Source organism: Pholis gunnellus, assembly GCF_910591455.1.
Source record: "Pholis gunnellus genome assembly, chromosome: 8".
NCBI lineage: Eukaryota > Metazoa > Chordata > Actinopteri > Perciformes > Pholidae > Pholis > Pholis gunnellus.
Genome location: NC_136534.1, coordinates 7,621,308 through 7,637,730, shown reverse-complemented (window position 1 = coordinate 7,637,730; position 16,423 = coordinate 7,621,308). Strand labels below are relative to the sequence as shown.

The window sequence follows — 16,423 nt, the reverse complement described above, 5'->3', positions numbered from 1 at the left end:
GACCACACCCTGAACATCACTGCTTTACAGAGAGATACAGCAGCTTATAGCTCAGTGTTTGAGCACGCTTGTGAATGTGTGTGATGACAGGCTGCTCTGAGAAGTCGACACACGCGTCCGAGCATCTGTGTTTGAGTTTTCATTGTCGCAGAGCATTTCTCACTACTTCGCTGAAGCTTATCTCCAGCTCTGTAAAGCCATTTTGCCTCTTTCATGAAGTTTTTCTGCAGCCGGAGCTTCTTTCTTCGGCCGTTCAGTCGCCGCCACCATTGTTTCTCGGCCTGACTACCCATTTCCTGCTTTGTGGTGACTAATCCTAAACAAATTAGCGAACATCAGATGCATTACTTCCTGCTATCCAGAGGAGGAGGTGCAGGGAGGCAGTGTTTAGAACAGCAAAGGCAAAACAACAGGCATTGCGTGAATGCTGTGTAAGATTATTATTCTGGGTTTTTGTTAATAACCATTCTAAACATATTTCAAGGGTCATACTGGATGCAAAGTTATATTCTATGATCGATTAATCTGCAGAAAAACTGCAGAAAATAAACTTGAAACTAATCAATCAGTCATGAAATCCAAACCACCAGTACTGTCATCAGATTTTCATTTAAAGTGTTAAAATGTAGCAGAAGTGGAGAAGCGGCATTCAGGCAGTACAGTGAGTCAGTAATGCCAGATTACACAGAGCAATGTGTGCGTAAATATAGCTAATATTAGTCAAATTTAGCCACCGTAAGCTACTGGTCATGCCAGACCAAGAGAGGCTGTAGAAGCATGGTGCATATATCTTACTTATGACTTTAAACTTTTCTTTTGTGAAAGGGAGATTGTGTTATTTCTCATTTCAAAGGTCACTCTTGCTTTTAAGTGTCTCTCCAGCACACAGTTCCTGCATGTATTCAGAGTTTATCCGAGGAGTTTGGGGCTTAGTTACACAAAGTTCCTCCATAGTGGTGCCCTATACGGCTAGTGCTGACAGGTAAGCTTGAGGGCAGGGTGTGTCCCGCCCCTCTAGCACTAATAATACTATATCCCGTTCCCCCCCCCCACTGACTGACATGATTTAATCAGGCATCCAAAACCACTTCTTCTCCCAGAGCGCCGAGTGCTGAACGCGACCTGTAGGAACATGAAGGTGCTTCATGTGTCAGGGTAATGTGTGTCCGTGTGGGCGTGTGAGAGCGTTGACTCATTGCGAGCCACGTTAGCAAATTTCGGAGACACACCTTTGTAGGTCCATTCAATGTCTGGGCAAGCTAAGGAATTAAGGAGTGGTATGTGGGCAGGCAATTAAAGGAAAGGAATCATGCCGAACTTTCATTTAACCTCGCAGCCTGACACTATACATGCTGTAATTTGAATCAAATAGTTGGAGCATGTAACACTTTAAGGAATGAGAACAGCGAAAGGTCTATAAAGTTTCTCATTAACGATGTACAGTGTAGAATAGAATGGAATGGAATTAAAATTGAACAGAATACTAACGGTTGTCCAGGTTATCTGAGCTGCAGAAGCAACAGTAGACGGTAACTCGGTGGCGTGCTGGCAGTGAAACACGCACCGACACCTACTAGAGCTCTTCTGAACCTCACGGGCAACACTAGCGGGAGACCCGAGAGGGAACAGGCGAGAACGAAAGAACGTGTGGAACATCTTAGTCATGAGATCTTTCCACCGGGAAAGGAAGCATATCATTAAGATCTCAACATGCTTATTACACTGCTGCCTCATCTGGCTTCATTAAAACCAGATGGAACAGTTTGGGCTTTTTATATATGAGCTTGGTGAAAGTAAGAGGAGAAAGTCTTTTCTTTCTCAATGACAAGTTTGAGGTTTGATCATTTTTTTTCAATGATGGAAGTGACAGGGAACAAGGGTTTCCTTCTTCCCACACTGATACTTACTATCTATTTACATGCTTGCAGGCTATTGTTAGAGGAAGGTTGGGTTTGGGTAAATTGGGACTTCTAGCATTGCTTTTAAAAGTCTTATTTTCCCAGTCTACAGATAGCTTTCTGTTTGTAGCCATTTGTTTAGCCATGCAAGAGGCTAGAGATGGAAATGTCAGTTGGTTGCTCAAACCACTTTGGTGATCTTCAGTCGCCATTAAGTCAACATTTCTAATTGTCTAATACTTTGATTTAATACCTGCAAAACTAATCACTCCCATCAGCCTGAGCTCTAATTTGTGTTGACTAGCAAATGTTAAACTAAGATGCTCAGCGTGGGATACCCTGCATTACACCTCCTAAACATCAGCATGTTAGCATCGTCTTTGAGAGCATGTTAGCTTGCAGACGTTAGCATTTAGCTCAAAGCACCACTGTGCATGAATGCCGCCTATCAGAGCTGCTGGCGTGGCTGTAGGCTAAACAAACAAGATACTGTAGCATTGTGAAAATGATTAATTAAAACAAATCCGACCACCAACATCATGTGTTGGTTCCCAAACCGGTGCTTGTGGTCCTGAAAACCACAGTCCCCATAAACCATTTTTGTTTTTGTTTTGTGATCCTGTATAAAAGGTAATCTCACATGCATCTGTGACAATTACATTTCTAATCACTCATGCGTGCCTTTGACATGACTTGTTTATCGCTATTACCGCAGCAGTACAGTAGAAAAAGAGACGATGGACCCGGCGAGCTAAAATCACTTCGCTTTAACGCTATCCTTTAAGCATCAATCTGTTTGAATCAAACTACACAAAACACACGATGTTGTTTGTCAGTATTAGAGGCGTACTGTACTTACTTTACAAACACTGGGCTGAGCTTGCAGCCTTGAACAACCTGTATTTAAGCACGGGGGATTCCCGGGGGACTCCATTCCCAAACCAAGCCAACACATTACAGGACAAAAGAATTCTAAGAATATGTCATTATGGCTTTTGAAAGCGCTGAACTGCAGAGCAACTTTAAGGGTTTACACAGAGGGAGGATGGACAACACCTTTCATCGTAGAGGATGGAAAAAGCCGCAGAAAGGATTTGCTCTACCGCTCTTCTTTTTTTTCTTCTATCCCTCCCTTTAATGTCTCAGTCACTCGTGGTCAATTCAGGTGAAAGTGTATTTACTGCGATATCTGGCCACCACACCCCGCAGGGAAAGGAATGTTAATAAAACTAGGAGCAGCCTAAACACACCCTGGATTATCACCTCAGTTGTTTAGGAGGAGGAGGAGGGAGGAGGAGGAGGCAGGGCAGATAGCTGCCACCTGAATCACAGTGCACGCCGGATCAGATTTCTGCTACGCTTTGAATGCAAAGCCAGATGAGCAAAAAGAGATCCTCCGCGACGCGACTGTGTTTTTGAAAGTGAGGATTCATAAAGATCAAAAGCAGTATTATCCAGGCCGTGATGCTCACTCCATGACTCAAAACACTCTGACATGTGGCGCACTGAATTTAAAACATTTTAAAAAAGGCCCTTTTTTAATGTTGCATGAATTAATCTATTCTATTGAAAACCAAAACAAATCTAAAAACAAAACACAGACAATACACGGTCATAGGTGGCCTGTTTCTAAGTCGAACAAAACTAATGAGCCATTGTGCCGCGATGCGATGTCCAGTTATTATCCACAAGGATCTCCAGCCCGTCAGCAGACTCTCAATTATGTTGTTATGATTAGATCTAACAATGGAGCTGAAAACCCACTTAACGGGCCTCTGGATCCGCCGCGACAGCTGAGTTTTAAAATAGCTCAGCGCTGACCTTTGGAAGCCGCTGTGGAAAGAGCAACATCTGGGATTGTGACTGTTGCTAATGTTTGAGTTGGAGAAATCAATTGCAACAGGCTGATGGGGGTGAATAGCTGAGGTGGCTGCAGTTCCAGTGGCTCAGAGGACAACGTTTAAAGCTGCATGTGTCTCCCTCTGCAGGCGAGAGCAACACAGTTAAAGTGTTGTGGCTGAACATGTAGATGTCAAATAAGACGTGAAGAACGCAACGTATTATTGTTTTGCCGAAATAAGTCAAATGTAATTAAAAAACGCATTATGTTTCTTTTTTCTCTGAGTTAAAGAACAATTTGTAATATTTGTTTTATATAAATTTACTAAATAAAGTGCCTAAATGTAAGTAAGAACATATTTACAGCAGTATTGGTGTTTTGAGTCAGAGCAGCATTTTCTGATGATAAATACATTTGAAATATCCATGACTGTGGGTTTGGACGTGGTTATGACCACCAACTTTCCTTGCCTTGTTTACTTCACTCCATAGGGAAATATTTGACCTCAATAAAAACACTAAATATACATGCCGTCTTTGTTTGCATACTGCTGTTCAGCTGTAGCCTAGCACCTCTCTTCTTCTCCTATTCCAAACAAAGTGGGATCCCCAAACCTAAAGTTCATCATCTCACTTTATATATCAAAGCACCTCGTGATAGAAGCTGGAACAAGGTAACGTTTGGCACTTTTGCTTGAAAAATGACAATTAAGCAAATCTCAAAATAGTTGCCGATTTCATTTTCTGTAAATTGACGACTCAATGAATCAATTCAATGTTTTACCTCAAAGCCGAACACAGTGAATCCATTAATCTGTGATAAAGTAGCAGCAAAATGTGTTGGAAATGTTAGATTGGATTTTTACTAAAATTACAACTTAATAACCTTTTGGACCCTAAACCTTTTTTTACACACTTAAAAAAAGAGAGGAATTACTAAAAGTACATCAAAAACTACTTAATTACATGTTGTGTTTGTTATAAGAAGCTCTACGGAATATCAGAGCTTTTAATGAACTGAAAGCTGAATATTGTAGGTTCCCCTTTTCTCATGTGTTTGATGAATCCTTCATTATGACATGCGCTATTTCCATCTTACCGTTGCAGATGTGGAAAAAAAGGGGAACTTGAGCATGTTTCTATGACAACAGCTATAAACATACAGAAGCATGTGCAGTGGGAGCTGTGACTGACTCTTACTCACGGCCGTATTTTTAGACACAGGAGTCTCCCCATAACTGACGTGGAAAGGAAAACACCATCTTCCACCCAATGCACCGCTCTCTCCCACTGGCAGAAGGCGAGACATTGTTCTCACCACTAGATGGCGCCGGAGCACAACCACACCCAAACTCTACCCCAGTAGATTCTGCAACTATGAAGCTATGGACTATAGGGAGATAAGAAGAGCAACTATTTAAAAAGATAAAGAATAGAAGGAAAACAAATCGTTTTCTCCCAATAACTTTGCAAGCTTATTATGGATATCTGACATTTTACTGGGGTTAAAATATATAGGGAAACAATGTATAGAAAAGTAGGAATAAGCTTAATTACTAAATACTATATCAACTTAAACAACCCCCTTGATGCAAAAGCTTCTTCAGAAAAAGAAACATTTCATAATCATGTTACACAACAGCAGAAAAAAAGAAGGATTTTCTGATAAAGTAATTAATTACTGACACACTAATGTCCTGTCACTCAATATAGTAGTAGAATATAATTGTGAAATATAGATGTAAGGACGGTAGTGTTTATGTTGTCATGATTAGTCATAATTAGATCGTTGGTTATGCAGAAGATGAACGCATTGTTCTCATGTATAGATATTTCCGGCCTATATAACATTTCTTAGATAAAAGCTGACGCTATCCTGGTGGGCATGCTGATTTTGATCTAGTTAATAAAGATAATGCTGACCAGAACGACCACTTCATATCTATCTTAGTTACTCATTTACAACAAGGCATGAGCCAAGAAAATGACTGAAATTCTTTGGCACTATACAACTTCTTTTTATCATCTTCAGACATGTTACCACACATCACAGCATGGATTTAGAGCGACAGCTCCCATAGTTATGTCGCCTCCCCCCAATCATAACACAGGTGTGCCCAAGTGCTTGTTGATGGTTGTAACATATGAATTGCTTGAGATACAGCTTCAAGTCATTGTGGGATTTATTGCAGCAGCCAGGAGGCAAAACTCTCAGCACCTCAGTGTATTACAAAACACTCCAAGGAGAGTAGTTCTGTGGCTTGATTTTCATCTGCAGACACAACTTCTAAGGAAACTAAATATTCCTCTATATTGAATTTGATATGATTTTTGATACAGCTGGTCAGAAAAGTGATTCAACCCATTTTTATACCTTGTAGTGTATTGTGAGAGAGCGCCCCCCTCAGGACTGAAATAAATGGAAAGCAGAGGCTGCTCTCTATTTGTGTTTATGTGTGTAGGTGTGTGTGTAGGTGTGTGTTTTTTTTCCATTTACAAACCCATTATCTCTGTTATCCTTCATTTATTTATTTTTCTTAGTCAGAATCTTTTATTTTTTCCCCAGAGAGAACTAAAACCATAATTTAGAATCAAAAATAAATGGACAGAGAACAGCAATGTCACCTGTATGTTTGACTTTATGTTTATTCTGTTTTTGATATTTTGATATGTAATGGCCTCATTGCGCACATGTAAATATACCCTGATATGAAAACTGAATAAAACCTTTTAAATTAAGTAAATAAATATAGTGAAAAAGTAAAAGATAAAGCTAGTTATATACAGATATACAGACAGTATAGTCTCTCCTGTAATGTTAACATCAATGAATACAAAGGAAATTCCGATCTTAATATAGTATTATGGTACTTTTATAAATGTTCATATCATGTGCACGTGTGTAACTCATGTGAAATTCTGTTTAAATTTCACTCAGGTAATGAATTTGAATATTGCTTTATATTTCAGATATTTGCTTACTTAACTCTTTTCACACTTCAGCGTGCTCTTTGAACGATTGCCTTATAAGGCAAATATTGTTGCATTTAAATACAGGAAATACCACTTTATTGTAACTGTAATCATTGTAATAATAGCTACTATTGTAATTATACTTAAATATAATAATAATAATGATAATAATAATAATAATAATAATAATAATAATAATAATAATACTATTAAATAATAATTACAAAAACAACAAAATAATAATTATATCAATAATTATGATAATAATTATAATAAATATAATAAATATTATTATTGGTAGTAGTATTACAAAATGTAACAATGGGAACAACTATACACTTTTTAACAAAATATAACTGAAATACTAGAATACAATAAAGTAGATTCCCCTAAAACATTTAACTGTGTTCAGTCTCTCTGGCAGTAACAACCATGTAGTTTCACCACACTGAAAACAAACTAACTCCCTCACTACCTATCCAGGCAATAATGCACGTCAGGTCTCTCCACTCACCTGCACATCTTACACTGTACAAATATCTGCTTTCTCCAAATGAGCCCATCTCATGCAGATAGGCCCCTGGGACATGATCCCATAATGTGGCCATTAGGGGCCCACAGTGTGCCAGCCGGTGTATTGTTGCATACACTGGCAGTAAAAAGGGGAGTTAATTTGAATCCTAAGGGTGTGTTGTCGTATGTGACTTGGCAGGTTTGATGCAGCCCTGGAGCAACAGTGACAATTCTTTAGTGATATTACTATTAATAGTTTCTCTCCTCTGGGCTTTCTAGAATCAATCCAAAAACACACTCTCAGCTGCAGAACTTCCATAAGGAATTTTGAATACAATAAAAACACAAACAACAAACCCTGACTGTGTTATGCCAAGTCAACTTTAGCATGTGACAATTTACGACAGGGCACAGCTGAGCTCTTCCTAGGTCACATTTGAAAGGGAAAGTGACCTGAATGTGCTGTGATCTTACAGGATGCTGACCTCTGACCCAGGACTACACGGGATGCTCTCTGATCTCCTCACATGTTGACCACAGTCACTCGCAGAGGCAGCATTTTTAGGAAGGCCTCCTTGTAGTCTTTTTACAGCCAACATCATTCTGTTGACCTGAAGAATCTGTTGTCGATAACACGTTTTCAGTGCGATATGCAATGTAACTGGATTCAAGAATGCCAAATGCAAGACTTTCAAGGTTGTGTCAATAGTGTCTGGAATTTAATTGAGGTGACATCATAGCCTTGCAACCTCAGAATGAACAGAGCTGCAATTTGGAAATCGAAATCTGAGATATGAGCCGAATATACGGCAAATAAAAGATTAGTAATGCAATACTGGCCATAATATTCTAATACAGCCATGTATATTAAAGGGATGGCTATGAACCATAAATAAATCTTTGATATCATCGTATCAGTTCATCTAAAACTAGTTGACGAACTGGTGCGAGCCACTTCTCGTCCTTTAAGCTTCAAAATTCAAGGAAGGTATTAAAGGAATATTTTGACGTTTTTGCTTTCTAGCTGAGAGCTAGATAAGAAGTTTGACACCACACTCCTTATTTATCGTACAATATGAAGATATACTGCCAGCAGCCGGTTAGCTTAGCTTAGCATGAAGACCGAGGGAAACAGCTAGCCTGGACATGTGCAGGATTATTTCTTAACCAGGCACAGTTACTCCGTCTGCCGAGCCTCGGCTGATTGCAACCTCACGGTGAAGACACAAGAAAAACACCGTGTCTGGCCAAGATTTCCTTTGGACAGAGCCGAGCTAGCTGCTTCACCGTACTTCCAGTCTTCATGCTAACAAGCGAACTGGTTGTAGCTTCAAATTGATCAATCTTATCTCTTCCAACTCTCAGCAAGAGAAGGAATCTGCAAGTTTTCCAAAATGTTAAACTATTACTTTAAATCCAGATAAGCGCGTTGAGGTTTTGTATCGTACCGAGGTCAGAATTTTGGTTTTGTGACGGCACTAACTGAACCGAACAGACAGACTGGTCAGCTAGAGAAAGGGGCACTGAATTCAGGCACCGTCTGAAAAAAAGTCGTGAAAAAAAGACCTGCAATCACACTTTGTTTATTTGACTCAGAAATTATGTTTTCTGTCCTTCATTAATCACTATAACTGCATACAAAAACCGTAGTTATAAAGTGACATCTTTAAGTAAACTGTTGATGTCACTACACTTTCTGCCCCAAGGAGTACTGAAAGAATCCCTGATGGAGGTCACAAGAGGTCTAAATAAACTCCCAGCACAGGACCGGATGTGTATCCACGGTCCCAGTGCTGCTCATGAATAATGAATGCATGTGCTCCATGTGTCTTTCTGTCTCATCTGGGTTTGTTTACTATTCCCAGAGGACATACGAAATGTATCCACAGCCCCTTTGGTTCCTATGAGGCACAAGTTCACTGTTTATCTTATGACTCATGCCCACTGGTTGATCAGCGCCAGTCACGGTGGTGTAGGCCGTCCAGGCTGTTTTATATACACTCATGAGGGCTGGAAAAAAAAAACGCACATACGCACACACTGGTGTACAGTAAAGTAGCTGGGTTGCTTCAGAGTAGGAGTCGTGGTTGTTTCCAGGAAGAATGCTGACTTTTCCATAAACCAGGCCAAAGCCAGAGCCAGAGCTCAACCACCGCAGCCCATACAGCTCTGTGTGCGTGTCTTACATTCATCTCTTAAAGCATTTGTTTGGCAGTTTGTGTGATTAAATGGCATGTGTGGCCTTAGCATGTCTAACAGGATGTTACCTTTTACCAGCATTGTAAAAATAAAAGAACTTGACAAATTCTCAACTCTCAGCTAAGAGAGATGGATTGCAAAAATCTGCTTTGGTATTTCCCCCTGGAGTCGCCGAGGAAAGGAAAACAAACACAGAAGAAAGGTCAAAGTTCAGCGTGAGAATGCCGAGTGATGCACCTTGTGTGTGACACAGAGTATTTACAGTCCAACCTTTCAGCTGACCTCATTCCAACATGGTCGGTGGTGTTCAGCGACGCGTTCTCACCTCTGCGCGCACAGCACAGTGCTGCGCATCGGACTAGAAGCCGAAGCTGCTCTCAGCGCTGTAACATGCGATAGCTCGAGCTGATTGGCTAACTACAGGACAGAGTTCGTCATCGTGCGGAATGGATGCCAGGGAAAAGGGGACAGCTAAGACCAGAAAGCGCCAAGAGCACAGATTACCAGGGACAGCAGCTGCATCTTCAGTATCAGACGATAAAACATTAGCGGATAGAGCACGGTAATGTCAGGGGTCATGGAAACTACAGTATAACAGCCAAGATTGGATGTTTAGTATATCAAGTCCCTCACCTCAGTCACCTTCCTTTGAATTACGGCTATCTCAGATTAGATAAGATATCAATGCTTCTCTTTCGATATGTGTGTCCGTAGATAAATGGTCTCAGTGACGATGATTACGTTCGGAGGTTTTGCAAGTATATTGTCAAGCACATTCAGCATCTTACTTCAATGTGCTGGCTTACTACCATTAGCATTAAACACACAGCTAAGTCTGATGAAAGTGTAATCATTTTAGCAGGGTTGGAACATTTTTAATTGTGACCTCACAGCTCGAGGAAATGTCAGGGGATCACCAAAGTCAGTTGGATTCATCCTCTGGGGACCATGCATGTCTGTACAAAATGCCATGGCAATGGACCCCATAGTTGTTGAGATATTTCAGTCAAAAGCAAGGCGTAAGCAGACAGACTGAAAAAAACTTGAGCCACAACGCTAGCATGGCTCAAAACTCAAGGTAAGTAATTGAGTAACTTGTGAGTAACACAACAAACTGTTGCAATCAAAGACTAATGCGAAATCGCAGGATCAAACAGCTTACTTTTTATCTACAGTCTGTTGGGAGCAGATTAATGGATTCATTTGTACAGCTGTGTGTCAGTTCAAAGGCTGGCAGCCAGTTTGGGGATTGTGTACTCAACCAGTGCTAAGAGAAAGCAATTCATCAATCTAAAGAAACTAGAGGATACCCACCAGCAAGAATACACACACACACACACACACACACACACACACACACACACACACACACACACACACACACACACACACACACACACACACACACACACACACACACACACACACACACACACACACACACACACACACATCCAAACCCCACCCCACCCCTTTGATCCATAACCAAACTTGACTAGACAGGTTTGGGGAGGGACCCAGTAGCAATTGTTACACCAGCACTGCAGCACAACGGTGGGAAAATGAGCTAAGTTCAGCTCCGCGTAGTCTGGACTGGTTTGTAACAATGCACTGACTTGTCAGGCCGTCAGTGTTGAGGGAAACTGCGACAAGAGCCAAATAGAGAAGGCCTCAAACGTTGTCTGGGCCTAATGGGGGCTAATCTCTTTGCCACTGTGAGTAAGAGCAGCCACTTTGCGAAACTGGCACGGAAAGGCCTGGTGGCGCCTCTGACCGGTCACAGTGGGCAACGGCGGACAAGTCTCAAGGTTGCACATGAAACGTGACTAATGCACGAGGTAAACATACCACATGTGAAGATGTGTGTGACCTCTCAGTGTCAGAAACATGACCTGTACAGATCAAAAAAATCAATAATAATAAAGAAACAGGCGTAAATAGAATAAATAAGACATAGGCAAAATGACAAATATGCAAAAACATCCTGCGGCCACAGTATTGGCACCAAAATCAGCATTTAGAGGCTTAAACTCCAGTTAGACCGAAGAGGAAGAGATAAAGCGAACACTCCTCTAGCATTCAAGGCTTTCATGTTACTCTCATTGCTTTTTGAACCTTTACAAAATCACCTCTCTTACCTATCCTCTTGTGTCGTCTCAAGCGCCAGAATAAAATCAGGGTGACTAAGTGCCCCAAAACCACCAGGGCGGGGAGAGTGGGTCCTGGGGGGCTTGAAGGCATTTGTTTGGACAGATAGAGATAAGTAAGAAGGGTTCAGGCGATGAGCCCGGACTGTGGTGACAGGTGGGCCTTTACTGGGAGGGAGGAGGGGGGGGAGTGGATCGGTGAGGGTGTGGCAGGGACATTTAAAAAAAAAAAAAAAAAAAAAAATGGACACATTCCTGCTGCTCCAGACTGCGGCTATTACTGAGGGTCTGGTCCGCTTCTCCTGATTTGTTCAGCTGTTTTTTGAACACTTGCCTGACAGATGCGTTCTATACAATCAGAGCAACTTTATTTTCCTAAGCACAGTGTTAAAAGAGCAAACACACTTGTTTTCTGGATCCACGTTTTGCTGTTAATCCATGTTATAAATATCTATTTTGAATGGTTTAAGCTTTATTCCTGTAACAATTAAGCATGAAAAAAAAGAAGAACTATGGTTAATCTGTGTGGCTTATCAGATGCATCATCCAACAGCCACTTCAGGTCATCGAGCCGGATGGGCTCGTCCTCTGCATTCTTGGCAGATCACCAGTTTCTGGAGAATAGGGTGAAGCCCATTTGAGCAATGACAGGTACATGACTTTGTGATTATTACAACACCCATCAAAGGAATCTCTATCGAATATCTTGAACCAGCAAGTGATAAGAAGTGTTAAGAAACAGCGACGCAGTGACGGTAAACAGGTAAGAATAACTACAAATTTAAAATAGCCCTCTCTCAGAAAATGAATAAAATATACTCTGTGTGAGTCACCCCAGCGTGGTGACGCACATCAGATGGCATGATTGACAGGAAAGACACCTCCTGAAGAGAGTAAGCGGAAAGGAGGGGGACATTTCTCTCCTCGACCCCTGCCCTCACCCACCTCTATCGGCATACCATCAAAGAAAGGAAAATACAGAAGCCAGCCAAGCTCATGATCCAAGTCAGTCACGTTGTAGACATGTTTAAATTTGGATTAGAATCTGTGCTGAAGGTTTCTCTTCCCTAAAAGTGTGCGTCTGTGGTGTTTCAGCCTTCCCACCTAACGACAACACAACAAGACTTCACACGGGGCGTTTGCCAAAAACAACAATTCCGGTCAGCGGCACAGACGGACAAAACGCAGTTAGACACAGACAGACACGCCACAGCAACCCCACTCTGTGGACCTACCAGGTATGACCTTCATCTAAGAGGCGGTAGAGGGAGGAAGATGAGGACGAGGGCGAAGAAAAGGAGAGCTTTACAGAAGGGGAATGAAGAGGACAGGAGAGGCTCCTGTTCGTTTGCTCTGAACCGCCTCGTTTCTCCGTTGTGTTGAATTTTGACAGGCTGCGCCTGCTGCTTGGATCCGTCAGCCTGCTCTCCCATGGCCAGGGGAGGCGGGACGACACACCAGGACAGGGGCGAGGGGGGGGGGGGGGGGGCAGGGGCGAGGGGCTCACAGGGCTGAGAGGGGGGGGGGGGGGACGTGGAGCTGACTGAGGGTTATAAATACCCACCAAAGCCAGATGATCACACAGTGTCACAGTTAGAAACTGATGGAAGAGCTCTGGCTGGACACTTGGCTGCACTTGCCCCCTAGAGACAAACTCCACAAACACAAGCCTCCCTCCCTGCCTGCCTGCTTCTCTTTGAGGAGGATGACGGCCGCCGGTTTATTCTTTAAACTTAGCTCTCAGCCAGAAAATAGATTCTCAGCATATGCTAGAGGCATCATTGGGACATTATATCCTCGATGATAAAACTATATATGACAAGTGACGTAACGTGAAACAGTCATAGAACGGTAAAAATAAAAACTGAGAACTCGGACTTGATGGAATAATTATCAATAGCCACGCACAGAGATTAGTGATGGACAGATTGAAGAGAGTTTAGCTCCCGGTGTTCATCACCTTTCGCTTTTGGGATCACAGCAATGCACAACATTCTGGAAATAGAGTGGCTTCTAATACACGCACAAGGCTCCGTGTTGACAATTAGTTCCATTTCTCTGCAATGCTAAAAGCAATTCCACCCAGTGTCTGGAGAGTAGAGGTGGGATTGTCTCCTCTCATGAAACACGGACACTATAGATGGACGCCCGCCCCCGTGTGAGGCAGCTATACTGAGAAACCACGCAGGGGGGCTTTACGAAGGATCGCAGGGAATTCCTCCCGTGAACATCCTCATGTGCCTCCACAAACTCCTGAACCTTTAACCGAGCCTCACACGCCGCATCATTCATGTTACGACACATGGTCGAAAGCTATTCGAAGCTTGCGTCCAGAGGGGAATACACCTCTTGTCTCAATCTACACCCGTTTACTGCTGGAGCGTCATTTTGTTGTAAACACCATCTTGACTAAACAGGTGGTGGGGTCTCTCTTCAGAAAATACCGCATTAAGCAATGGTCAAAAGACAAATTCGACATAAGGCTTAAAAAAAAAAAACTTACAGAATACTGAACTACAGCTATTCCACCAACTCACTCACCAAACTGGAGTGGAGTTAGTCAGCCCCTGTAATACGGCCAAACATGTGCTCTGGGAAATGACTCACATCATAACCATCTTGACCAAACCCTCAATATATTCCACATGTTATCGATCCCTCTTGTTTCCAGGGTTGGGTCTACAGTTAGTTATATTGCTATAACAGATTTCTGATTCTGCGTCACTGTGCAGCCTCTGGTCATTATGTTGCAGTGGACTGCTGTTAAATTTGATATCAAACACTTTGTGCTCGCTCTCTCGCGTTGGAGGGTGACAAACAACTGGCCCATGAGACAGGATTGCGCTTTGGTTTCTCTTTACACTGCGTAGTCACGTCTGCATCATTTACTTCTTCCAAGAAACCTCACAATTCTATGCTGACATCACAAAGCTAATGACAACTGATTCCTATTTAAATCCTGATTTAACCGGAGTGATGCAGCAGCCTTGGAGTATTACAGCCGCCTGCTCAAGTTTCATTCCGAATGTATCAACAACATCTCTTCATTGTCAAAATGTTTGCTCGGTGTGCTTCTGTCTCAGTTCATGAAAGGGAGGCCGATATGCTCCGACACTTGTGGGTGCCATAGCATATTAAGTGATTTCGCAGGCTGAGTCAGCGGTAAAAGACAGGGCACGGCAGCTAAGGTCATTTACTTTGTTTTGAGCAAAACATCGGCGGCGGTCAACAGCAAAAGGAGGCGGCAGACTCTTAAGCTCGCAGCTCACAACAAAGGCTATTGATAGATAGCATGAGATTGAACATTAATTATGTCCCCAATTCTTTATTTTTATTTTTTTTCTAACTCAAAAAGTTCAGGCTCATAACTCAAGCTCTCGGATTCGAGAACGCTCCGGGTGAGTCATAACATCAAAATGACGTGCCGCCATAATGAAAGGCACGAAGCTGCAGCGTACGGCGGCTCTTCATTTAACCAATCACACAAGTATGCGTCGGGCATGATTTCAGAGGTAGAAGGAGAAGAAAAAAAATAAAGCAACATTGAGGGCCTCAGTGCCATGTCTGGGATGTGATTTGGTCTAATTGCCCCTGGTGCCATGTGTGGGCAGAGTTTAAACAGCCTTCTCATGTGTGTCCACGTCATACAAAGCATGTACAGCGCCCCTCCATTCAAGAAATCAAAAGTGATGTCAAAGCGTTCCCTTCAAATCAAAACCAGTTCAAGGAGCTCTCTTTTTAAAAAGCTAAATTATTTTGTTGCGCAAGACTTTTTCAAATACTTTCATTTTTTCCTGGTTTCCACATCGCTGATGCAATGAAAGACAGATTGTAGCGAGACAAAAGCAGACATGCTCGACTGCAACTATGTCTCAGGGTGTAACTGTGTCTGCTGACAGCTATTTGATTAGCTAACATACCAAGAATACTAAACTCAGGAGGATCCCAGCACTAAACGTTGTACCTGTGTTAACCACTGCCCTGTCTAACATCATATCTGAGGTCAGATTAGAAGGAAACTGCTTTGGCAACAGTGCAAAAAGCTGGCTAGTGCCAAGCTTGATAACCAAACAGAAAACAAGGCCTGTCCACTACGTGATGTGAAATATGCATAACTTTGAGCATTATCAAAACTGATTATAGCTGTAGCATTTGCTCTATGTGACAGATGACAGTGGTCGGTAATGGACAGCAGATGTCAGCAGTGGGTCACCAAACACTGTGGTCGTCTGATAGACTGGCACCGCTCTGTCAACATCTGATAGCGTCATAGAACTCCATAGTCAAAAGCAAAATTTAAATCTTTGTTAATGTTGCATTTATTAGTCGTTGTTTTTTTAAATGTTGAAGCAATTAATTCAAGTTCTGTTCATGATGAGTTGCATATGCTGTTTTCTGTGCATGTGTGTCACACATATAGCTTTATCAAAGTGCAGAAGGGACTTATTTCCCTGATGAGTGCCACAGATTGAATCGAGGGTCCAGGCTGCTAATTGAATCCAGATAGTCTGTCACGTGTGGAACCAAACAAACACCCTGAGAGCTGTGAGCAAGCTATTCCAACTTCCTGACTCTTTGTCCCGTTGCTCACACCCACAAAAGACAACGCCCATGTGAAGTCCCTGCTCTACACCCATATGCACATGACAGTCAACATAACATGCTATATCACTTTTTGAAAGTTAGGAAATATCAGACATCATCCAAAACCCAGAGTCACATGAACATGCTTCATCGTGATTCATAAGTTTCACTTCAGCAGAACCAACCGCAGCATCGAATGGCATCGTTTTCAGGGAGTTGTAGAACTGTTATTTTCCAGATCCAGCCAAAAAGGAGGCCATCATACACTCC

The 16,423-nt window shown here is 42.2% G+C and overlaps 1 protein-coding gene across 14 annotated transcripts in view; it reads right to left on the bottom strand.

The window, feature by feature from the left end:
• LOC306699623 (plectin-like) overlaps positions 1 to 16,423 on the bottom strand; it is a 122,492-nt gene that overhangs the window by 39,357 nt on the left and 66,712 nt on the right. The gene's annotated exons all lie outside the window — the stretch shown is intronic.